Here is a 6,031-nt window from a genome sequence, read left to right on the forward strand (position 1 = left end):
TGGTGTTGTCAGTGTTTGGATTGTAGCCATTCTAAGAGGTATGTAGTGGCATCTCGTTGTTTTAATGTACAACTCCCTAATGACATAGGATGTTGAACATCCTTTCACATGTTTATTTGCCATCTGTATATGTAATTGCTAATATCATCTAACTCCCAATCTGTTTAAATATCTCCAATGGGTTGATATGTCTTAATTCTTTCTAATCCCATGGTGCTGCTGGCTTCAGGCTGCCCCCAGTAGATATCTTGTTCATTACATGCTCTATTCCTACACGTCATTGGAACTGAGGGCCCTGGACTTTTCAAACAATATACTGGTTCCTCTAGAGGCTTTGACTTGGACTGCTGACAGAGAAATCTTTATTAAATCCCTGAAAATAATATTCAAGAGACACACAAGGGAAATGAGTGATGAGAAGAGGAGGTACTATTATGACAGTGGACCCAGGACATTAGGTTTTTCACAACATCCTTTTCATGAGTCAGTTCATCTTTTCCATTTCAGTTTCAGGGAGGATACGTGACCCCATGGAATTAGGAGTCCTTTCCTCCTTTTGCCAAACTGCTCAAGCCAATGAATATTCAATTGACATGCTATCCAAATTTGGGGGTCTGCTGACCACAGGGGACCCTCTGCTTGAGTTATTGCTTCTGAAACTTTCACACAGCTCTCTCTAGAGAGCGCAGAATGGAAGCCAAGTTTCTTGGATGAGCTGCAGTCAGTTTTCCAAGGATGTGGTTGATCCCAGAAAATACACAGCTAATTTATAAAGAAGAAGGCAGCTGCCTTGAGGATAACATATGGAGGATTCAGAGGTCAAGAATTGACCTCGGTCCATATGGGAAACTCTCACTGGTGTGAACCAAAGAAGCTTGCATGACGCTATAGGCTATCTAAAACTCCTGACAATGCTATTTTATGTTTTAGACAGAAAGAGGTCAAAGATGAAAATCCTGAAATACAGACTCTGTCTGTGCATTGGCTGGGAGACTGATGGTATCTGAGTTGGCTGGAAGGAGGTTGGGGAGTTGAAAACTCTTTCCTTATGCTGCTGCTGGTCCTGAGCCTAGGATTTAACTATTATTTTTCAGTTTAAATGAGTTCAATAGATCTATATATGTTAATATATTCTTATAGGAGAATTTTTCCAGTCTTTGAGTCTCTAGAAGTCAATAAATCACGTTAAAAAAAGGCCCAGATTATCTGTCTTCCTTCTTCTTAATGCCTTTGCAAAACCATGCATTACCTCACAGGATTAGTATGTGACAGATTCTATTTTGAGTCTTCAGATGAGTCCTTCATTTAGTCTTTCTTGAGAACCAGAGTTCAGAAGAATCCGTGCAACCGGCAGTCGTCCCCCGGCCCTGGATCTTGCAGTCCTAGTTTCAAAGAGGTCACTGTCTTCTTAAGGGCCATGTGGAGACTCCAGTGTGTTCCCAGGAGAATGCATTCCTTGTGCCAGAATGTTATCTACAGAGCATCTTAGACAGTTCTATTCGGTGATGTGGTGACATAAGATGTCTGTGGCTGAAGAACTTTTTGAGTGGTTAAATAATGGGACTGTCTTAGTGAACCCAATAAACCCTAGTTAATAAAACTCCCCATTGATGTGGAGACTATTCATTTCCAATGAAAATAGCAAGACAGGAACCTCACACAACAAGCATGCCGTCCTAATTTGTTGCAAGATATTGCAGCTGAAAGCCACAGCCATCACCACTCCATGTTTTTTACTGATATTTGGCTTGTTCAAATATTTAGCACGTGTATAAGAGCAACTCAAAAAGACTTTTTGGTATCTGCCATTCTCAGTTCCAAGCATGACACAATGACCCTGAGACTTTTCTGTGGTGGTGGTGGTGGTAAAATATACATAACATAAAATTTACCTTTTTAACCATTTTTAAGTGTATAGTTTAGTGGCATTAAGTATATTCACACTGTTGTACAACCATCACCACCATCCATCTCCAGAACTTCACCTTCACAAAGTGAAACTCTGTCCCCATTAAACAACAACTTCCCATTCCCCGCTCCTTGCAGCCTCCAGCACCCACCATTCTACTTTCTGTCTATGAATTTGAAGACTCTAAGTATCTCATGTAAGTGGAATCATATAATATTTGTCCTTTTGCGACTGGCTTTTTTCATGTAGCATGTCTTTTAGGTTCATCCATATTGTAACATGTTAGAAGTTCATTGATTTTTAAGGCTCAATAATTTATTTTTATCTATCTATCTATCTATAGACATATAGCTATAGATAAATAGATAGATATAGATATGTAGATATTTATCTCAATTACAGTTTATCTATTCCTCCATCAATGGACACTTGAGTTGCTTCTACATTTTGATTATTGGGAATAATACTGCTATGAATGTGGTTGTACAAATATCTGTTTGAGTTCTTGCTTTAGATTCTTTTGGGTGTAGACCCAGAAATGGAATTGCTGGATCCCATTCTGTTTTTTTGTTTTTTTTTTCTTTTCTTTTGTAATTCTGTTTTTATTTTTTGAAAAAATTACCATACTATTTTCCATAGTGGCTACACCATTTTCCATTCCCACCAGCAATGGTGCCACTTTCTTCACATCCTTGTCAGCACTTGTGATTTTCCCTTTTTTGGATGACAGCCATCCTGATGGGTGTCAAGTGATGTATAATTGTGGTTTTGATTTGAATTTCTCTAATGATTACATATTGAGCACCTATGCATGTGCTCAGTGGCCATTTGTATATCTTTTTTGGCGCTGTCTAGTCAAGTGCTTTGACCATTTCAAACAGGATTGTGTTTTTTTGTTGTTGAATTGTAGTTTAAAAAATATGTTCTGCATATTAATCCCTTATGAGATATATAATTTGTGAATATTTTCTCATGTGTGCCTTTTTTGTCCTGGAGGAAAATCTTTTCCCAAATCCCTCCAAAAGACATTCTCTTATGTCCCATAGTCAGAACTGGGTCTCATGGACATTCCTCCCTGAAGGCAAGTGTGTATCTAGCATTTTAACACTTGTCACATGAAGTGGGCTTTGACAGGAGGGAAGAAGGCAAAGGATGTTAGTGCTGGAGGGTAAGAGATTTGCCTCACTACACTGTGTGAGGAGTAAATAAATACAGTAATGTGGGTAAGGCACACCCAACCTGGCACAGAAAGGGCTCCTTCCTCATCTGCTTCATTTCTCCCACTCTCCCCTTCAGGTTTCCTTCCTCATTTTTCAGCCGCAGAAGATGGAAATCCAAAAATTTTCCCACCTTCCTGAAACAAAGATGCTGCCTGTCTCTTCCACCCCAGCCTACTGTTTGAAGTTCTGCAGCTCTAGTTTCCATAAACCATTTGGAATCAACCTGACCTTGCAAGAAAATCCCTGACCCTCAGACTGAGGAATACAACTTTATGGCCAGGCCAGGAATGTTGGTTATACGAACGAAACTGAGAATTCTTTGTAAACAAACAAACAAAAAACATCAGCAGAGTACAAGATATTTTTTATAACGTGAGCCTGCACTAACAACCGTCTGTTTCAGTGAACTGAAGCTCTTTCCATACAGAAAAGGAGCACAAGGCGCCTGTCTGGCCCGGCGGCTGGCTCTGTGAGCACAAGATGTTTCTTGCCATCAGAGTAATGACTTCAGTTTTTCCATTCCAACTGTGGTGAAAATGAATAAGAAAACTGGATCCTGCCTCTGGAAGCAGGATACAGGCTCCACACTAATCAAAAAAGGAAGATTCATTATAAGACAATATTTCACTCTCCAGACTTTGAAGAGTTCCTACATGTGTCAGAGGAGCTCTGAATCATTTCACGGACTGCCACAGGATTAGAATGAGGATATTGTACAAGCCTGACCCTTTGCAGGAAAGTTGTGTTTTTCCTCCCCCCTAAGTGAGCTCCTCTTGCTGCTCTCTGAGTCATTGCAATCCAAATCTCATAATTTCACCTCCTCTTCTAATCATTTTACCAGATCGCTATTTTAAGGGGGCAGGAATGGGGTAGAGATTAAAAAAAAAAAAAAAAGAGGTGGGGGAGGGGGCCATGGCTTACCCTAAAATGCATTTAACTAAGAAGTGCCAATGAAATACTGATACTGTGAACAGGTAAAAAAGAGAATGAAAATTTTAGAGACCAGTTAGCAGCTATAAGAACTTCAAAGGGCCACGCCGTTTGCCAAACCAAGGTAGAGTTAGCAATGGACCCTGCCCCAGTCCTTGTGAGCGGACCCTGGCTGAGCACTGCGGGGGTGGGGGGGGGGGCTTGCTCGGAGAAGGGGGAACGGGCTTCCCCGTGTCGCACCCGGTGGAGAAGCCAGGACAACGTGCTCAGCTGTGCTCTCATGTATGATCATCCAGAGACAAAATATGTTGACAACTGCTGGCCATGGCGCTGTGGGATTCTGTTGGACACACTGCAAAGGAAAACCACCAGCAGCTGTCTGAAACGGGTTTCTTTAATTAACATTTGGTTAATAAAGCCTCTGCCATGAAACAAACCAGATGGAAAACCAGCCTTCACTAGGCAGGTCTTAGTGCAGGCTGGGAAAGATCACGCTGTTGTGACCAAGTCAGGAGGTTTTTATCAACGTGAACACCTACCTCTCTGTGCCCAGCACGAAAGTAGTTGTCCTGGGCTTGGACAGAGGAGTACGAAGCCTGGTGCGGCCCCGTAGGAGAACGCTCTCCCTTCTGTGGGGGAGGCCAGGCTACCATTCAGGAAACTGAGAGAAGCCTATGGGAGGCGAGTGTGGAATCCACGTGCAACGGTGCGGGTCAAGTGCGAGTGGGTTTGGAAGGACACCAGGACGAGTGAGAGGAGTCCTCAGCGCAGGAGCCCCTCGGCAACGTGAACTTGTCACACAGAGTAGGGATTTCATTGGTACATTTCAAAGAAAGGTCAACTCTACACTTTTATCACCGCTCCTCCCCTTAAAATCTACTTCTGTTCATACACCCATAACTTCATCCTACCTGCTGCCTCTCCCCACGCGCTTAGAATATACATCTAAATAAAAGCGCTTCAAAACTCCAACACAGTTTCTAAATAGACATACTCACAGTCACACACTCCCAAGCTCTCACTGCTTCTCGTTTGTATTCTTTGTCTGTCTTGGTCTCTCGCTCGCTGTCTCTCCCTTCAGCGGTGTTGCCAGGCGTTGAAGAAAGAGGAGGGTAGCACCGAGTTTTGACAATCTGTCACCAACCAGTTCACAGAGCACAAGGATGAAGCATTAGAAAAGTGGAGGAAGAAGACAAGAACAAGAGGATGGGGGCGGGAAGAGAAAGGAAGCCAGAAAAGTCAAGCTTCCCGCTGTGGGTGGGGAGTTCATGGTGAAGGATGATGCTCGACCCCGACGTGGAGGATGGTGCCCGGATTTTATAGCAGGGTGAGAGTCACAGAAAGATACATCGTTTAGAATGTGCCGACTTGTGGAGAAGCCGAAAAGAAGAACTACACATCTCCATCCAGTCATAAATTCTGGCCACTTCTTTTCCTTGAATAGTAGTCTCTTGAGGCTGAACTTAGGTTTTGTATAGGGCCTTTCCATGGAGCCAACTCTAGTGCAAAGTGAAATGAAGAGTACTTTTCCTGAAAAGTCTTGATTACTTGGTGAATGCAGATGCCTTCTGTGATGGTTAATTTTATGTGTCAACTTGACTGGGCCGTGGGGCCCAGATATTTGGTCAACCACTATTCTGGATGTTTCTGTGTAAGGGTGTTTTTGGATGAGATTTACATTTAAATTGTCAGACGGAGTAAAGCAGATTGCCCTTCACAATGTGGGTGGGTGTCATCCAATCAGTTAAAGGATTGACTAGAACAAAAGGCTGACCTCCCCTGAGCAAGAGGGAATTCTCCAGCAGACAGACTTCAGCCTTCATCTGCAACATTGATTCTTCCGGGCTTCCCAGCAGGCTGCCTTTTGGCTTGAACTGCAGCTCTTTCCTGAGCCTCCAGCCTGCGGCCTCCCTCCGCAGACTTTGTACTTGCCAAGCCTCCACAATCATGTGAGCCAATTCCTTAAAATAAT

This window comes from Rhinolophus sinicus, chromosome 17 (assembly GCF_057876585.1).
Source record: "Rhinolophus sinicus isolate RSI-liver-muscle chromosome 17, RSI-T2T, whole genome shotgun sequence".
NCBI classification, from domain to species: Eukaryota; Metazoa; Chordata; class Mammalia; order Chiroptera; family Rhinolophidae; genus Rhinolophus; species Rhinolophus sinicus.